Source organism: Chenopodium quinoa, unplaced genomic scaffold (genome assembly GCF_001683475.1).
Source record: "Chenopodium quinoa cultivar QQ74 unplaced genomic scaffold, ASM168347v1, whole genome shotgun sequence".
NCBI classification, from domain to species: domain Eukaryota; kingdom Viridiplantae; phylum Streptophyta; class Magnoliopsida; order Caryophyllales; family Amaranthaceae; genus Chenopodium; species Chenopodium quinoa.
This window is the reverse complement of record NW_018744367.1, coordinates 158,049-177,544: the sequence shown is the minus strand read 5'-3', so window position 1 is coordinate 177,544 and position 19,496 is coordinate 158,049. Positions and strand designations below refer to the sequence as shown.

Sequence of the window (19,496 nt, the reverse complement as noted above, 5' to 3'; positions counted from 1 at the left end):
GGCAAAAACCCAAATTTTTGCACCACAGCTAAGTAGTTAACAGAATGGAAACTCCAGCTGACTTTGCCCGTTAGAAACCATAAGTCAGCAATGTAATTGATATTTGATTATATTTAATATTATTCCCTCGCATTAAGACTTGTTTCTTTTCATGTACCATGCCAATAGTGCCGAAAGTACCAAAATATGATTATATGAATTCATTCAACAAAAAAGATACATGCAATTAGTAAGAGGTAGCTTACCTAGGAATCCTCACTTTATAATGACTTCCATATTTAGCATGTAGACAGATAGAGCGATCAGCACACATAAATGCAATCTTAGAGTAATCATCAGACATCACCTGTTTCGTTTCAGCCACGAATATCATCCCAAGTATAATTTATTACAGTGGTGTTCATATTCATATTCGATAAGCTAAATCAATATGCAAATGAAGCAATGGAAAAGTACCTCGAAATCAACAATTTCAGAAACCAAATGTCTTTCAAACTTCAAGGACAGTTCCCTTAACTCATACACCTTAACTTGGGGAGGGTAAATACCTATAATTGATTTTCAACAACATTAATAAATTCAATCAACAACAACAAAAGCCTTATTCCCATAATGATTTTGTGTCCGCTAAAATTAATTAATTCGATCAACAACAACAAAGAGATAGTCTCAAAATAATTTGGGGTCAGCTAACATTAATTAATTCGATCAACCACGAAAATTTCATTTCAGTAATGCAATTCCTAGATGACCTACCTGAAGTAAGAAGAAATTCTCCATCAGGTGTGGCCTTGATTTTGGTGGTGGCGGTTTCGAAGTTCAAGTCCAAAAATCAACTCTACTCTTTACGAATACTCTGAACAACAAATTTTGCAAATTTAATTAATACAACAAACATATTCATCAACAATTCAAATAATAATAACATAAATTATGCAAATTTCACAAAATTAAGATTGAAGAGGTACCTTTGTCTTTGCGGAGAGCACGCTGTTTCTTGGGGTTAAGCCAAGTTGCAAGAGAACGTTGATGGCCAGTTAAAGAATAGACTTTGACGCCATTAATGGAGGTTGATTTGAGTGTACATCCATGGTAAGCCATTCTATTGGTGTTCTTCTTCTGGGGAACTTTTGTCAAGTAAAGGGTTTAACTTGATTTTAATTTTAGGGTTTTGCAGAGAAGAGGATGCTGAATACACAAGTTGGGAAAGAAAGGCCGAAGGCGGGGTTTTTGCTTCTTGTTGCGGAGTCGCAAAAGAATGTGCATGGGTCGCCCAAGCCCGTGTGAAATGCTACCGGGTTGTGCTTAAATTTTTTTATTTTTGGGACGAGATTGTGCTTAAATAAAGTCCTTAGAAATTCATAATACTATGTATGTCATGCTTGAGTTGATCTTTTAAACCTAGTTTATACGCGGCATGATACCTTGACCCATGTGTTTGTGCTTAAATTAATAAAATAAACAAAGCGATAGTCCACTATGTAAACGTCATGCCAAATTTTGAATTGATATTTACGAACGACCCATGGTTGACTTTGCATTATCCTTCGTGTCGTGTTGGGCTAAGTGAGCTTGTACCGAATTAGGACATTTATGTGTCTTCATGTCGACTCATGCTCAATTGTAGTCACAAATGCATGCCCTTATCATCGTCAAAAGTGTTTTTATTTTAACTTTTTTATGAGACGATTACCTTTTAGATCTAATATAGAGAGTAGAAAACATAAAAATTGGTTAGACATATTACAAACCAAACCAAATTGTATAACATGACTAAACAAAAACCAATCGTATAAGTGTATAACATGGTTTAGTTCGTTTATGTTACTAGAATTAATCTTAAACCGAAAAAAAAATCAATAAGAGGTTTTTCCTAAAACCCTTGTCGTCCTCCAAAAGCATGGACCAAAATTCGGGCCTTTAATCAATTCTCCAAATAAACCCTAGCTAAACCCCCATTTTTATTTTATCCACCATTTCTTATTATTTGCCCTCATTTCTCCATAAACCCTAAACTTTGTTCAAAATTGTTAATTTTCCTTCTTCTGGGGTTTCCTTGATTCTGCACAGTCGTTGTTGACTACGGTACACCTTTCTCTCTCTCATACTTTTATTACTAAAATTGAACTCTTTTGTATTCAAACATTTGTTCTTCTCTGCATTTTTCTTAAATTTTTTTATTTGAGTACTATCATTTCTTAATTAGCACAATATAATCTAATTATTTTTCTATATTTCTCCCCTTCTTAATTACCCTTTTCCCAATTGGACCCATTTTTAAAAAGTTCAGATTTTTGTAGTTTAAAGTTGCTAGAATTATATAAGCTTGAAATGTAAAGGAATTGATTTATGTAGAAAATGTCGAGGCCATTGGGAGTAAAAGCTGGTAAGAAAAGGAAGAAGAGAGAGGAAAATATGATAAAGAGGAGGATGAGCAAGTAGAAATGGTACAAGAGGATGTACCAGCTGCTGCCACTATTGAGGAAACAACTGAAGATGATAAGGTAGCGGAAGATTTGGCCGATGATATCCCCGACATTCCGGTTACTATTACAAAGCAGAAGAGCCAGCTTGGGGCGGTTTCCCTGCTCGAAAGGGCTTCCCTTGAGGTTGCCAAAGTAGGGAAGGTATGTCAATCAACAATCTTTAAGCTCTATTGTTTTCCATTATGTTTATTTGTTTGTGTTGTGTGTTGCTTGGATTGGATTGGATTGGATATGCTGCAAAGATTAATTAGAGGGTTGGCCTAGATAACTGTGTTGATGGTGTTTGGGAGGGGTATTAATAGATGAACGGGAATTCTGCTTCCGTTGTTAACTGAATTCTGATGTCATATTCATATGTAATTGCAGACCTACCAAATTTTGAATTCTGAGGACCATGCCAATTTTTTGATGAAGCACAAAAAGAATCCTGCAGATTACAGGCCAGACATTGTTCATCACGTTTATATTACAAGTTTTATGTTACGATACACTTCATTCTATTTATTATATTTGTGCTTCTGTTCACATTTTCAGAAGGTTTCAAAGATGTATGTTATTATTGTCTTGTGTATCTGGCCGTTTTTCTGAAGTAGTTGTGATTATGAATGATATTTTAGGCTCTTCTGATGATTTTGGATAGCCCCTTGAATAAGGCTGGGAGGATTCAATCTGTGTATGTTAAAACTGAGAAAGGTGTACTTTTTGAGGTTAAACCTCACGTGCGTATTCCAAGAACATATAAGTGTTTTGTAGGCATTATGTGTGAGTTATAATTATTTTGTCATGCATCTTCTTTCTATCAACTTCTATGCGTCACTCTAATTACGTGATTTGCTACTGAAGGCATGACGTGTGGTTACTCCTTAACGCCCTCTCTCATTTATCATTGCAGTGCAACTGTTACAAAAGCTGAGCATATCTGCTACTGGCAAACGAGATAAACTTTTTCGTGTGGTTAAAAATCCTGTAACTCAGTATCTACCTCTTAATTCTCGTAAGATAGGTGAGCTTTACTCTGAACTAGTAATCCTGTCTAATAAATTTCAGAGTTCATATCACTTTTATCTCTCTATTCCCCCCTCCAAAGTCAGTGACATTTGGCTGTTCATATTTCAGGCTTTTCATTTAGCTTAGAAAAATTGGTTGACATTCAGAAATATGTGGATGCTGTTAAAGATGATTCCAATTTTGTGTTTTTGGTATGTATCAGAAGGGACTGAACTTTGTCTATTAATTCATTTATATGAGTCAAAACGTAGGTGTCTTCTAATCCTTTGCTCGTTCAGGTTGGTGCTATGGCTCATGGAAAGGTTGATGATGAGTACGTTGAAGACTACATATCAAGTAAGTTTTTCCTAAAGTTACTTATGTTATCCGATTACTTGGGAAGCTATCTACCGGTGTTTAAATACTATGAATAATAGAGTTAATTGCAAATTTGCAACACGAATACTGTTCTAAAGTTTGCATAATTTTTTTTTTCCTTAGTTTATTGCTTTTACTTGTAAGCAGATGAGGTTCTAAGTTCTATATTAATGATATTGGTTTGTGAGTTTGCTCCCTTTTTTTCCCTCTGCTTCCTTTACCAACCCCTTTCTCTCCTTTACCCTCAATCTCTAATGGTGACTGGTGCTCACTCTTCCTTTCTGAACCTATATTTAAATTCCACTTAATCCTTTCTTCTGCAGTTCTACCTTCACTTGCTTACCTCCTTATCGATGCTCAACATCCATTAACTATTACTAAAACAAAACATGTTGATGTCATCAATTCCTAAATGTCTTATGTGTCAAGCTCTCATTAAAAAATTTCCCTCCAAATTTACATATGATGTCATCATTTTTATTTTATTTTTTGCCTTATCATTTTATTTTCTAGAAACTAGAACCAAGTAGGTATGAAACTAAAAATCCGAACCTGACTTTGACATCAATATTGTTGTGCTTCCACTCTAAATGTATAAGCTCATTAGATAATGCAATATTTTATACATAGTATATTTTTTCTAACAATCATTTTAGTAAATTTTATTATATTTTCAATAACATAGTAAATATTATGATGTAGCATTAAATTATAATCATTAAAAAAAATATAAAGAACGATGTACATGTTTTTTATTTATTTTTTTAAATATTTATAGAGTAACAAACTTTATTTTTACAAAATAAAAAGCAAGCTAAGTCATGTTAAAAAGTTATCAACAACAAAAGATATAAAAGAAATATGAAAAAAATTGCTTATCACCACCGTGTAATGCTCGAGTACTAATCTAGTTCCAAACTATTAGGGTGAGAATGTCTTGGGTATAGTTAATAATACTTTGTATATGAATAGTACACTATTATTTTTACTAATTTTATGGTCTTTATAAGATTTCCGTTGTATATATACTATGATTCAAACTTTTTAAGTAATTTAGGGTTCTAGTTGCTTAAACTATTTTTTATTTAAGAAAAAATAAATTAGAGCAGTCTCTCTTCATGCAAGATTGTTAGGTGCAGTGAGTCCTATCTCTACTTGTGACTAAATTAAATGTATAATAATATATAAATACTCCCATTTTTCGACTAAGCAAAATGGGAATGCTTTATTAGTTGTTTGCTTGTTTTAATGCACTCTTATGTCATCAATTTGAAATAATTGTCAATTTTCTGCATAAAATTTGCAGTCTCAGGTTATTCGATGAGTGCCGCATGGTGTATTGCAAGAATTTGTGAAGGATTGCAACAGAAATGGAGTGTCTTGTGAATTCCTTGCTGAGTTAGTCTTTTAGCGAATAGCTTCTGATAGTCTGAAATATAATGAACCTTCTCTTAATGAAATGAATATGCCTTAATTTTAAGCAGATACTCAATGATATCTCCATAACTAAATTCCTAATGTCATATTAGGCTATTCGCCATATTTTTGTTTCAGCATGGTGCTTCCAATGTAAGTCGCGTTCTGCTAGAAACCGAGTATGATGAGGTTCCGGAGAATTGTGGTTAAATTTTAAAAACCAACTCTGCCACTTCCCCTCTTCAATCTATAAAAAAATTATTATATTCTGTGATCTCTTCATATCTTGTTGGGTGATTTGCTTGAGTCTTCCATCCATCGGGATTTTGAAGACTTCCATCCATCGGCTCAATGAACCCTTGTGCCATCCAGCAATATTTTATTTTTCATAATCCTTTGGAAACAATGTATAATAAGCAAAGCACTGTTGTAATTGTGGTGTTAGGGGAATGTAACTCAGCTTCAAAGTTGAAATGACACTATTTTCCTGTTGTTCCATCATTCTAAGTTTTGCGTCCCTAAAAGACTCCCATTCTTGCAGAGTATCCTGAGAATAAAGAAGACCCGCAATAGTCCTTATTGCGAGAGGAACATTGGCACACTTCTTGACTATCTCTTTGCCTACGATTGTCAAATGTGGATCCCTTTCCTCTTGCCCCTCTTTAAATGCTAGGTTTCTAAACAACTTCCAGGATTGGCTCTCGGGCAAGCCACCCAACTCGATGTCAACGTTATAGTCTTGACAAGACTTGCAAACATGAGTGCTGGAGTGAAAACCACGTAAACTACCTGCATTTCAACATTTTTTTTGTTGATTCGTTTCTTGTACGTTATATTCCTCCAAAATTAGGCGATAAAGTACACTAAAATGAATCTAGATATGTATGTAATTTATCCTATATCGCCTTCTATTTCCTCCCGATAGGACAATTTAATTACTGGAAAGAATTCCGATCCACAATCTGTATGAAAAACAAATAAATATGTACGAGTACATAAAATATAGTCGCGGGACTTACCTTATTCAAGGGCCTCCTGGCATCTGCATTCAAAATACTCCGTATTACAATATCCAGTTGCCAAAAAGGCTCCTAATCCACTGATTATTGACACTTGCAAAATAGGCATTGGTGACACTTCAAAGAGTGACAAGAAACCTATTTTTTTCTAGCTTCTTCCCTTGTATTTCCTTTCTATTTTTTTCTCAAGTCCTCAAAAACTTCCAACTTTCTCTATGTTTGTAGAATGAATGAATTGTAGTTTGCAAGAAGTTCAGTAATCCAATTCGATCAATACTTTAATTAAATGGGTAAATGAAGAATTTTGTCACAAAACAAAGAAATGCATATACAAACTGACATCTAGAGTCTCTCTAAAGTCTAACCGATATTCATAAATTTAGCCATGAGCAAAATCATTTGTTTTTTTTTTATCATTAGAAAATTGCAAAAACAACAAAATAAAATGAGTTTTGGTAAGACCCTAGGAATAATAACACGTACTAGTATACTACCTCTGTGTCTTTTTGTTTTTGCGAAAAGAAATATTTTATACTTCTATCTCACAAATAATAAGAAGCGGAGATAGTATAAATATAAGTTAAATACCCTTCACGGAAAAATAAAATAATGAGGCAATTTGAATCGCATCTTTGTCCTAGAGCCAATAATTCGATCTACCATAGTAGGAGAACACATGTTTTAGACAAAAAAAATAAATATATAGTGTGTGATCCAATTGTCTACATATCACATATTCAGACAAATTGTACATGTGTACTATTGATCTATTATACGTTAGTATACATTTCTTTTGACTGAAATAAGAAGATCGCCACTAGTAGAAAAAACTAAATAGGCACCCCCCTATAGCACCGGTTCTTGAAAACCGGTGCCAAAATAAATGGGCGGGACTTAAAAATTAAGAGTTGGCACCGGTTCAAACCAAAACCGGTGCCAACTTATTAAAAAAAAAAAAGAAGTTTGGGAAAGCATTGGCACCTGTTCTCTTTAAACCGGTGCGAATTAAGGGCATTACCACCGGTTTAAACCGGTGCCATTTTTGAAAAAAAAAACGCGGGTTTGCTTCAGCTGTAGGTTCAACAACGTCTTTCTTCCTCATTCCTTCAATTCGTTTTGTCTTCAACTCCCACGCAATCCCTCTTCTCTTCTCCCTCCATCTCCATTGAAGGGTTGTGCGAGCTTACTCACCTCCATTGAAGGGCTGTGCGAGCTTTCTCACCTCCATTGAAGCAGATACCGGACCTTCGTACTCCATACCCATCTCTCCTCCATTGAAGCAGCTTCAAGGTAAGTAGCTAGCAAATTAGGTTTTACTTACTCCATTGATGAATTCCTTCGTACTCTTGAGTTTTTTGAGGATTTGGTTTTCAATTTAGTAATTATAATTTTATTGTAATCTAGGGTTTGCCAATAGACGTGCATTGCTCCCCCTCCACAACGACCTAGCTTCTTGTCACGGTTAGTCTAAGGCGCCAGTTTCAGGTACATTTCAACTTGGAAAATCTGTGGTGGCTTGTTTGTATTTTTGTTCATGAAGACCTTGGATATTTAAGAATGTCACAAGCTTTATTTTATTTGGAATTATGCCATAATTTAGAATGTGGACATTGTGTTGAAATAATAGTGAAGGAAATTTTTTTAAAGGATTTGATTTGCTAGTCATACTAGGAGAAGGTAGTACCATTGTACCATTTTTTTAAAGGATTTGATTTGCTAGTCATACAACCATTTTCTCTCTCATTCCTTAATCATATGCCCCTATTTGTATTTGGTTTCCATTTCTCATACATACTTACTAACTTTTGTTTTTTCTTTTTGCGTTTTTATAGATTCATATGTGAATTGAAGTTCAAGTTTAGCTTGAAGACTACATATTTAGCTCAAGTGGGAAGTTAGAAAGAATACATCCATTGTATTGGTATGAATTATAAACTTCTCTAAGCTATAAATATTTATTTCTCTTTATTATTGTTCTAATAAAAGTTTTTTCATGCTAGCTATTAGACTTGTGTATTATATAATGACAAACTAAATACAACAATAAATATATGAAATGCTTGCATCATCATATGCCTAGATACCCGTTCAAGGCTTTCTCATTAGGAGAAAGTCTTTAATAGTCCCCGGTTGGGACTGTTCTTGAACGTTTACTCTCACTTAGGTGGTGAATGTATGTCTTTTTTTCGATTTTAAGGAACATCTTGGCTTACCATTTCCTCTATCACCATGTTCTCTGGGTACATATGTGGGTAAGTTATTACCTACATCGTGTACTTGGAGAACTGGGGGAAATGCTGCCGGATTTTCCTTAAAATTGGAAAGTCGACATACATTCACTAGTGAGAGTAAACGTTCAAGGATGGGTTAGGTTGGAGTGATAAGGACCATTTGGAAGCATATATGAATTTTTGTATCTATATGAATGTTATATGCATGGTGTGTGTTTGAATTTGATTTACATATATAATAGATGTAGCAATTATACATTATTCGTAATATGTTGCCATGTTTAGAGACAATTTACTTAATGGAGAAGGATCGTGGCTGGATGTATGGTAGACGTGATACATTGGAATTCTTTGATGGGGTTCAAGAGTTTTGCGAGAGGGCTTCATCTTATCAGTGCAGAATGGGTTTCGATTGCCTCTATTGTCCTTGTGTTGATTGTAATAATGTGAAGGTGGTCAATAGTGTTGATATCATTAGAGATCATGTAGTTTGTCGTGGGTTTAGGCTTAAATACCTTGTGTGGATTTGGCACGGTGAAGAAGGAGAGTACAGTGGGGATGTTATTGGGAATGATGTGCATGATGATAGAAGCAATGACATTCGTGTGGATGAGGAATACAAGAATGATGAACATATTGTTGATAATGGTGCTGAGGATGGATTTGAGGATGAGGTCGAGGATGAAGGGGTGGAAGAGATGATGCGTGGTTTTGAAGGTGACGTGTTTGAGTCATTATCGGAGGCTTCTAAAAAGCCTTTGTATCCTGGGTGCAAAAAATACTCCAAACTATCAGCCGTGCTAACAATTTTTAACATTAAGTCGAAGCATGGGTGGACGGACAGTAGTTTTCTTCTTTGTTGACCGTGTTAAGTGAGATGTTGCCCGACGGGAATGAAATTCCTAAGTCTTACTATTACACAAAGAAGCTCATGTGTCCATTTGGTTTGGAGTATAAGAAGATACATGCATGTCCTAATGATTGTATTCTTTATCGAAATGAATATGAACAATTGGAGGAGTGTCCACGATGCAAGAAGTCGCGCTACAAGCGCATGAGTTGCAATGTTGGTACGAAGGGACCTCCTGCTAAGGTGTTGTGGTATCTTCCCATTAATCCAAGGTTTAAGCGTCTGTTCTCAACACCAAAAGACGCTAAAAACTTGAGGTGGCATGCAGAGGGAAGAAAGAAAAACAGAATGCTGAAGCACCCAGCCGACTCCCCACAATGGAAGAACATTGATATGAAGTTTGGGGAATTTGGTGATGAATTTAGAAATTTAAGGCTTGGTTTGTGCACGGACGGGATGAATCCATTTGGCACTCTTAGTACCCAGCATAGCGCATGGCCGGTACTTTTAGTGATCTACAATTGGCCTCCTTGGTTGTGCATGAAACGGAAATATGTAATGCTTTCACTTTTGATATCGGGGCTAAGGCAACCTGGAAACGACATAGATGTTTATCTTGCGCCACTTGTTGATGATTTGAGAAAGATGCGGGACGAAGGGGTTTCCGTGTTTGATGCTCATAAGAATGAGATGTTCACATTGTGTGCAGCTCTTATGTGGACCGTTAATGATTTTCCTGCATATGGCAACTTGTCTGGGTATAAGAACAAAGGGAAAAAAGCATGCCCCATTTCTATTGATGATACGCCAAGCAGACGCCTTGATCATTCTCACAAAGAGGTGTACTTGCGGACCAAAAGGTTGCTCAGGCGCGATCACCCGTACCGTAGGCAGAAAAAGGCTTTCAATGAGATAGCGGAAGAGGGGACTGCGCCTAGGCCTTTGACTGGTGAGGAGGTTTATGCTCGATTTAAAGGTGTACAAACAGTATTTGGGAAATCTGAAAAAGCGGCGGACTCAACTGCTCTCTTTAAAAAAGAATCAATCTTTTGGTTGCTCCTATACTGGAAAGAACATGACGTTAGGCACTGTCTTGATGTAATGCATATAGAGAAGAATGTGTGTGATGCTCTTGTGGGAGGGCTGATGAATATTCAAAGCAAGACAAAGGACGGAAAGGGTGCACGGTTAGATTTGAAAATGATGGGGCTGCGTCCAGAATTGTGGGTTCAGCAAAGGGTTAGTAAGGGAAAGGAACAGGAAAAGGAAAATGAAATGGCAAGGGGAAGAGCAAGGGAAAGGGAAAGGCCAGGGATGCGTCGAAGAAGAAATATGAGGGAAAAGCCAAGGAGGACAAGGCTTATTAACCTCCGGCTTGCTACACATTGTCAAGGGTAGAAAAAAACGAATGTTTTGTGCATGTCTGTATGGCATTAAGGTTCCATCAGGGTACGCATCTAACATGAAAAGATTTGTATCCTTAAATGGAGAATTGAAGCTGACAAGTATGGAATCCCATGATTGTCATGTTATGATGCAATACGTGGTATTTTACCAAAGCACGTGAAGGAAGCTATTACAAGCCTTTGTTTGTTTTTCAATACAATATGCAGTAAAGTGCTTGATCCTTGTACACTTGATGCTTTACAGGTGGATGTGGTTGTGACTTTGTGCAAATTTGAGATGTACTTCCCACCCTCGTTTTTCGACATAATGGTGCATTTGATTCTTCATTTGGTGCGTGAGATTAAGTTGTGCGGTCTAGTGTTCATGAGGTGGTGCTATCCTTTTGAAAGACACATGGGTACATTGCAAGATAAAGTCAGGAATCGGGCTCACCCGGAAGGAAGTATGATTCAACGGACAGTGGCTGAGGAGATTGGTAATTTATGGCCGACTATATAGCCGTTGCTGAACCTATTGGTATTCCTACTTCTCGACATGAAGAGAGACTTGATGGTCATGGCACAATCGGGTCGAAACGAATGTCACCTGATCGAGATAAGTTCTTACAAGCACACATATATGTGTTACACCATGTTGCAGATGTTCACCCATATTTAGACGAGCACATGGCTAGTTTGCGTGATGAATTTCCATCGAAAGGTGAAAGGGCATTGATGCAGGTGCATAAAAAGAAGTTTGTGAGTTGGTTCCGTGATCGAGTGATGGGTGGAATGGATGAGAGTGTCACAGATACAGTAAGGTGGCTTGCTTATGGTCCTAGGGATGATGTTCGCTCATTTGAGGGATATGACATAAATGGGTACACATTTTGGACTCAGCGTCAGGATTTAAAATCATCCTCGACCCAAAACAGTGGTGTAACGCTTGTGGCATCGTCAAGGGAGTTTGCAAGTGCTAAGGATAAATCACCCGTTGATGCAGAGTTGTCATACTACGGTCGAATTCAAGAAATATGGGAGCTTGATTATTGTGAATTCACAATTGCTCTTTTCCGGTGTAAGTGGGTTGATAATATCAGGCGTAACGTCAAATATGATGACTTTACTCTTGTGGATCTTGGCAACCTGAATGATAGTGCGGAACCATTCATCCTTGCATCTCAAGCTAAGCAAGTGTTTTACATAACTGACCCAGCCGACTCAAAATGGTCTATTGTGCTAGCCGGCAAAAGAAGAATCCTTGGCGTTGGAGATGTCGAGGATGAGGAAGAATATGATGCGTTTGATGACTCGGCACCTTTCACTGTTCCTAGACCTGCTATACCAAATGAGATAGACGACCAAGCCAATTACATGCGATCAGACCACGATGAAGGAATATTAGATTGAGTAACTATTTTCTGTTAGTTTGAATTGTAGGCGTAGAAAGTATTATTAAATCACATTTTAGGTGAAAATGAATGAAATTGTTAACTTACTTGCCCATTTTTCTTATTTTCTTTTAAATGAATGAAGTAACTTACTTCCCCATTTTCTATGTTTATTTGTATTATAATTCAGCAATTTATATATGATTATAAGTTTACCTTACAATTCAGCAACTAATAACGTGTTATGTTGATAATGACAGGTTTTAACATCTCATGGCGGACGATCAATACCGTATTGGAGTTGAGGATGTAGAGGATGATGATGATGATTCATCTAAGGATGGGGACGAGCTGTATGATGTGAACAAGGAACCTGATTTGGGTGAGCTAGAAGATTAGGCTCAAGATATATTGGAGCGTGTGCTATATGAGTTTGAAATTTCAGCTGAACAAGCGCCTCCTATCGATAATGCAAATTTTGAGACATTTCATGAGAATCAAAGTGGAGGGGGGATGGAGGCACCAGCGAAGAAAAAGTTTAGGGGTCCGACGACAAGTTTCAAGAAACCTATCGGTCCAATGGTCTTGGAGTATGACAGGGTAGGCCAACCTACAGGCAAATGGCGTCGTCAGTATGCTATTCAAGTTGGGATTTGTGCGCGCAAAATCCCTATTACGCTTCGTATGAGCGACGTACCTACAGGCTTGATTGACACGTTTTGGAATGATACTAGGGCAAGTTTTTTGCTTGCTGACAAGCATTAAATCAGTCGCTACAATCTAACTCTTAATCAAACAATACTTATACAAACACCCTATAACCAGTATAATGGCAAATAAAGGTTCGGTCCACGAAGAACAGGAGTAACTGCTAATCAATCCTAAAACCTAAGCTAGTTCGAAATCAATGGAAGATGATGTTCTAAAATACTACTAATAAGATGAAATAATCAATAAACTAAGACACTAGGGAGAACGGGAATCCGCCTAACCATTGGTAACTAAGCAACAAGGAATCACAGAGACAAACGGGATATGCAAAGACTATATGTCTGATCAATATCATGTGGTAGGAAGACAACGGGCAATACTAAGCTTGGATTTCTCATGCACTTAACATTACTCGATACATAATCAAACCACATTCAATAATGAAATACTCAATTCACAATCTCTTGTTCAAACCAAGAATAACATGCAATCAAATTCAAGACTCTACGTTAGCTACTCCTATCCTAATGAATTAACATGCAATCGCATATAATCAATTTAATCACAATCAGTTTATCAAAATCAACCCTCAATTACATAGATTACCTAGGCCGGGTTTCATCCCGAAACCTTAGCTAGGAGACTACTCACACATATTCATAATCAAAGCAATAATGAATTCTAAAAGCATAATAGATCTAAACATGAATTCTGATTAAGGAATAATAAAGCTTGATTAATAAACAAGAATGAATAATACCAATTGTATTGATGCGAATCAATGACAAAGTTTGGAACTTTGATATCCGATGTCAATGAATAATACAAAGAATCCCAACGAATCTTGCTTCGAATCAATCTGGAAAACTACGATTAACTAGATCAAATGTATGGAATCTCAACTACGGAAGTGCTCTCTACCTCTCTACAAAGTCTCTCTGAAAAATACGTCTCTAATCTATCTCCAAAACTGTCTCTTCTTAACCCTCACAATAGGGTTATATATATATATGTTTTAATTTAGAAAGCAATTGCGCAGGCTGCCCTTCGTAAATCAGCACGGCCGTGCTAGAAGTGGCACGACCATGCAGGCATGGCAGAGAATTAAGTGCGCTTCACTGGGATTCAGCACGGGCGTGCTAGATTTGGCACGGCCGTGCTAGATTTGGCACAGCCGTGTAGCTTGATCTGGGAAGTGGCACGACCGTGCTAAAAGTATGCGTTCTGCTGCTATTTTGTTGTATTGTTGCTGTTTCCGTGCTGCTGCTTCTGTGTTGCTTTTTGGCTGCTGTTTTGGTGCTGTTATGCTGTTGTTGGGTTGCTGCTATTGTATTTATGTTGCTGCTATTGCTGTTATGTTGCTGCTATTGCTGTTTCCGTGCTGCGCTGTGTTGCTGCTATGTTGTTGTGCAGTGCTGTGTAGGGCAGCAGGGCAGCAGGTAGAGGTGTACAAAAACTGGACCGGACCTGAACCGACCTGATCCGGACCGGACCTGACCCGGACCCGTTGATTCAGGTTCGGTCCCGGTCCGGACCCGGTCTAAAACCGGGGGTTTCAGGTCCGGACCTGAAACCTAGAAAAATTGCATTTTTAAAGGAAAAAAAATCAAAAAGACTTCAGTTTTTATTTTCTTTTCTAACTTCTAACCCTAACTTCCCCTAACTCGCTGCTTGCCTCCAAGGCTCCAATCTCCCTCACTCTCACTGTCTCGGCGACACCTCCTGCCTTCCTCACTCTCTCAGGGGACGCCCACCGCCCAGGCGCCCAAGGCTTGCTACATCAGCCACTCAGCCAGATAGCCACCGCGCGAATCTCCGGTAAGTTTTTGCATGTTTAATTTATTCTTTATTCTTTTGTTCTTGTCCGAATTATGGTGTATTGGTGTTCATGTTCTTATTTAATTTTTTTTCGAATTTATATATGTGGTTTTTATTTCATTCAATTTTATTTATGTGGGTTTAATTTTTGTTCAAATTTATATACGTGGGTTTTATTTTTTTCGATTTTTTTGGTCGAATTTTTGTTCATTCTGGATTTCTGGGTTTTGTGATTTTTGATTAATTTGGGTTTGTTAAACTTAACCTTAAGTATTGTGATTGCGATTTAAAGTACAAATATTTAACATTTAATGATGTTAAACTATGTCTCATTCTATCACCAATCCTCAATTTGATACTTTTCTTTATGAAAAGTTTTGATGTTTACTTTTTCGTATATATTATCGGATTATGATCCGCTCTATTGCTCTTTTCTTATTGTTGTAACACCTAATGACCTAAACTATTGAAAAATGTAAATTCAACATAGTCTGATTATGCTGTAGTGATGCAGAAAAGGCTTTAGCTGAGAATTTCTTGAAGAATTTGTATTCAGCCTCTGATGCTAAGAAATTTTGGTTTATGCTTAGTCTCTGCCTCTCTGGTTCTTCCCTTCTCTGGTTATGTATCTTGTAACAAGTATAATCAGTAATAACCATTATTTGGCTTGTTTCCTATAGTGTTGTGGTCAAGAGAGCTTTGCATACTCCATTATATATTTATATGTATGTATACTAGTCTGTAGTATGGAAGATGTGTACTCGGCGACTCTGCACTGTCACTGTTGTTTATATGAAGTATAAAAGATGGTAGGTTTAAACTTAAGTTGGTGGACTATTCTAACTTCCATATATCTCTTTAGTCTATATGTTCTCAACCACAACATAATATTAAAAGGCAAGATTGCAATACCATATTATTTTTTTTTTATTTTTTTTCTTCTGTTTTTTCTATTTTTATTTTGGGGGTGGAGACCGTGGAGTTATTCGGAACTTCGGGGTGGTGTTTTCTGTTTAATTTCTATTTTTTCTGTTTTGGGGTGGTGTTTTCATGGCTGGTGGTGTTTTACATGGCTTAGGGTGGTGTTTTTCATGGCTTTGGGTGGTGTTTTCGTGGCTTGGAGAGTTTTGTGGACATTAGTTAATTACTTATTCTTGTTCTTATTCTTGCAGACTTGCCCAGGGCTAACAAGGGAGTGAAGGAACCACGAATTCTTATTCTTGCAATGTAATGTTATGAGTTTTCGTGGATTCATTTGTATTTTCGGTGGACTCATTTGTATTTTTGGTGTTTGGGAATTGGGAATTTATAGACGTTATGTAGTTTTGTGATGATAATTTTGGTTTGTATGTAATTATTAAATTATGCAACAGGTCTAAAAATCACAAAACAGGTCCATATGCAGGTCCAACAGGTTATTTATTAAAAAAACGAAAAAATAACAAAACAGGTCCATCCAGGTCCAAGCCCGGACCGGACCTGATTTTTCAGGTCTAGCCCGGAACCAGACCTGTTAAATCAGGTCCGGTCCAGGTCTGGTCCAGTTTTGGACCGGTGTACACCCCTAGCAGCAGGCACATCAGAACAGCTGAGCAGCAGTGCAGTCAACAGAACAGCAGTGCAGTCAGTAGAACAGCAGTGCAGTCAGCAAAACAGCAGTGCATTCAGTAGGACAGCAGACAGCTGAGCAGATCAGCATTGCAGTCAGCAGATCCGCAACAGCATCAACATTGCAGTTTGTCGCTGTTGCTGTTTTTTGTTCTAGTATGTTGTTTTGGTTTTTATTTTTTTTTCTTTACTTTTTTTTTTACTTTTTTTTCGTGTAGGAAGAGACCCGTTGTGAACTTCTTCACCCGGGCAAATCACATAGTGGTGCTTTGAATGTGATTGCATATGGTAGTGCACAACCGGCCGAACAAGGTACGGTCCATTTGCGACCGCTTAGGCCACAACATTATTCGGTCGGGATCAATTCTGTGGTTGCCGGGTTCGAGGACATCCTAATACCTGTGCCCGTAGAGGAGGATGAGTTTACTACACTTTGGGCAGCAAAAGGTAGTTTTGTGCAATGACCATGTGCTTGGATACGGTTGATGAACCAGGTAATTAAGATTTAAAGTTCACGCTTTACTCTATACCCGATTTTCATCCCAAGAGTTGGATGAAATTCTTTTCTAACCATTTGTGTGATTTGTCATATTAGCCATCGAGGAAAAGCCAAACTCCAAAGAAGAGGGTGGAGGGCCAAAAAGCATTGATCAACCGATGCCAAAGAAGAGGAGTGAACATGGCTCGGTGAGTGGAAAAGCATCGAATAAGAGCTCTCCGCGAGGTTCAGCTATGCAAGCTACTCCACTAGTTGAAGACACGGTGCTTCAATCGATCTCTAAAGAGTTAACTTATCTGCACAACCGTGTTTGCGTGTTGCCTAGTGACAGCCCCATTGAAGTTCCACTACCTAAGGAAATGTTCCACTATGATGAGGATACAATGGCATGGCTATTCAAAGAAGATGTGACGGAATTTCTAAGTGGTGCAATGCTTAACATTTCCCTCATTCAAATATGCATCAAGTAATTCAACTACACTCAATTTGTTATTCAGTTTAGTGGTGATTGTCGTGAAGTTTTCCATTAACATTCTATTATCATGCATGCAGAGCAATCCAGGAGCACTTATGGGAGATAGATTCCCCGTGTCAAATTGGGTGGTTATGCCCTGAGCAGATCTCCACTGCTAGAATCTTAGGCAACCACGCTGACGTGTTGTACTATGTTGAACGGGGTATCAAGGAATCAGTGCGTGCGAGAGACAAGTGTATATTCGCCCCATATTATGAGGAGTACGTCTGATTATGTCAAATTCATTTGTTTCCCCAGTTTATATGTTGTACATTGCTAATTATTGATTTGTTTGTCTCTTGTGAATGTATGTATGTAGTTTACATCGGACCCTGCTGGTGATTTGTGTTTCCAGTAACATAATCTTCCTTTTTGATTCTGTTCGCTCACCTCAACCAAGAAAGCTCCTCGTGAAGTCCATACTGCAAAAGTAAATATAGCTTCAATTCTTGTTTTTGATTATCATAACCTAACTCATTTATTAATCATACTAATCAAATTTGAACTTACTTTTCTATACAGTGTTATGAAGAAGATAAATTGTAGATCTCCTCGAGGTCCTACATGGAAATCACCGAAGGTAATGCCACATGATATTCTGATTTTCGTAATAATTAAACAATGCGTAAGATGTTGCTAATTTGCTATGCATGTTTGATTCATGTACTTTGATCCTTATGCTAGTGCGCACAACAAGATAACGGAGTTGATTGTGGCCTATATGTAATGAGATTCATGTTTGACATAGTGAATCACTGTACAGACACACAACAACTTGAAGAGGTATGCCATTGACTATATCTTGTAATAGGCATCATAGTAGTCAAATAGGCCTTACTTGGGTCATTTTGGATGAAAATTCGTTCTAAAACCCCTATATTGCTCTTTTCTTGTAATTTCAACCCTTAGCCACCTATAAATAAGTGATAATGACATGTTATGTGTTAGTATGAGTTCACTAGACAAGAAACGTGGGAAATAGGCATCATAGTAGTCAAATAGGCCTTAATTGTAAATGTATTTTTACATGCATATATAACCTAATAAGTAATTCACTCCTAATTTACGTTTTGTTTATTCCAAGTTTTGCAAGTGACAAACGGAACGTCCGTTCACGAGCGAAGAACTTCATGAAGTTCGAGATATGTTGGCGTCCTTCATCACATTTCATTTGTAAATTTCATTTCAGTTTGAACTTGTGTACCACATTATTGATTAATATTGTTTGTAATTATGACACTTTTTTCTAATTAGTATTATATTTTGGGATTGTTATCAATTTTTATGTATTGCTATTATTTCAATTATTATTATTAATATTATTATAATAATAATTATTATTATTAATATTATTATAATAATTATTATTATTATTAATATTATTATAATAGTAATAATTATTATTAATATAATAATAATAATTATTATTGTTATTAATATAATATCCTAATGTTATAATTAATATAATTATATTATATTGCCGAAAAAAAAATATAAACCCAGTTAGAGGCATCGGTTCTTGCTTAAAACCGGTGCCAATAGTGTTGATAATTAAAAAAAAAAATTCGCGCCATTGAAGTTGGCACCGGTTAACCGGTGCCAAAGCCTGTAGTTTGCACCAGTTAACCGGTGCTAATGCCTTTAGTTGGCACCGGTTTTGAACCGGTGCCAAATTTTTAGGAATTTGGCATCCCTCAAATCCCCAACGGTTCAAAACCGGTGCTTTAGGGGGGTTTGAACCGGTGCCAAATTACCTTTTTCGTCTAGTGGCGAATCGTCTGAGTGACAAGAAACCTATCTTCAAATCCCATTATAAAAAAAAACTACATGTCATGAAGTTTAGCTTGCAGCCCAGTGGTTTTTTAACACCCCACCATACACGAGATGTGGGTTCAAATCCTATTACTCATAAATTTTTTCTTTTTTTGCTTTACAACCTCACTTCCAATTTCAAGATTTAGAAATTAAAACATTGAAGTCAGAAACTCAGAACATTTCCCCCAAATTATAAAACCCTAAGTCTCAAACTCGCCTAAATCGATATCCCCAGACCCCAGCCGCAGCAGCCCTGTCGCCGTTCACCGGCCGATTTTTCGTGCTGCGTCAGTCCGTGTTCTCGCCGTTGCTGGTATAAGGTTCCTCCGTCAAGCGTGAGGCGTCAGTCCCTCTGTCCGTGGCTCGTACAGTCGTGCTTTGTGGAAAT

General features: G+C 37.2%; 2 long non-coding RNA genes and 1 pseudogene across 2 annotated transcripts; all 3 read left to right on the top strand.

The window, feature by feature from the left end:
* Nucleotides 1-2,343: 2,343 nt before the first annotated feature.
* On the top strand, nucleotides 2,344-3,335 carry LOC110696416 (annotated as a pseudogene).
* A 442-nt stretch (nucleotides 3,336-3,777) lies between these two features.
* On the top strand, nucleotides 3,778-5,343 carry LOC110696459. The gene is made up of 2 exons (XR_002506289.1): nucleotides 3,778-3,830; nucleotides 5,158-5,343. It is a non-coding gene; the product is annotated as an uncharacterized LOC110696459 (long non-coding RNA).
* Nucleotides 5,344-14,554: 9,211 nt separating this feature from the next.
* On the top strand, nucleotides 14,555-15,994 carry LOC110696756. Its single transcript, XR_002506378.1, has 2 exons — nucleotides 14,555-14,672; nucleotides 15,845-15,994. It is a non-coding gene; the product is annotated as an uncharacterized LOC110696756 (long non-coding RNA).
* The last annotated feature ends 3,502 nt before the right edge of the window (nucleotides 15,995-19,496 follow it).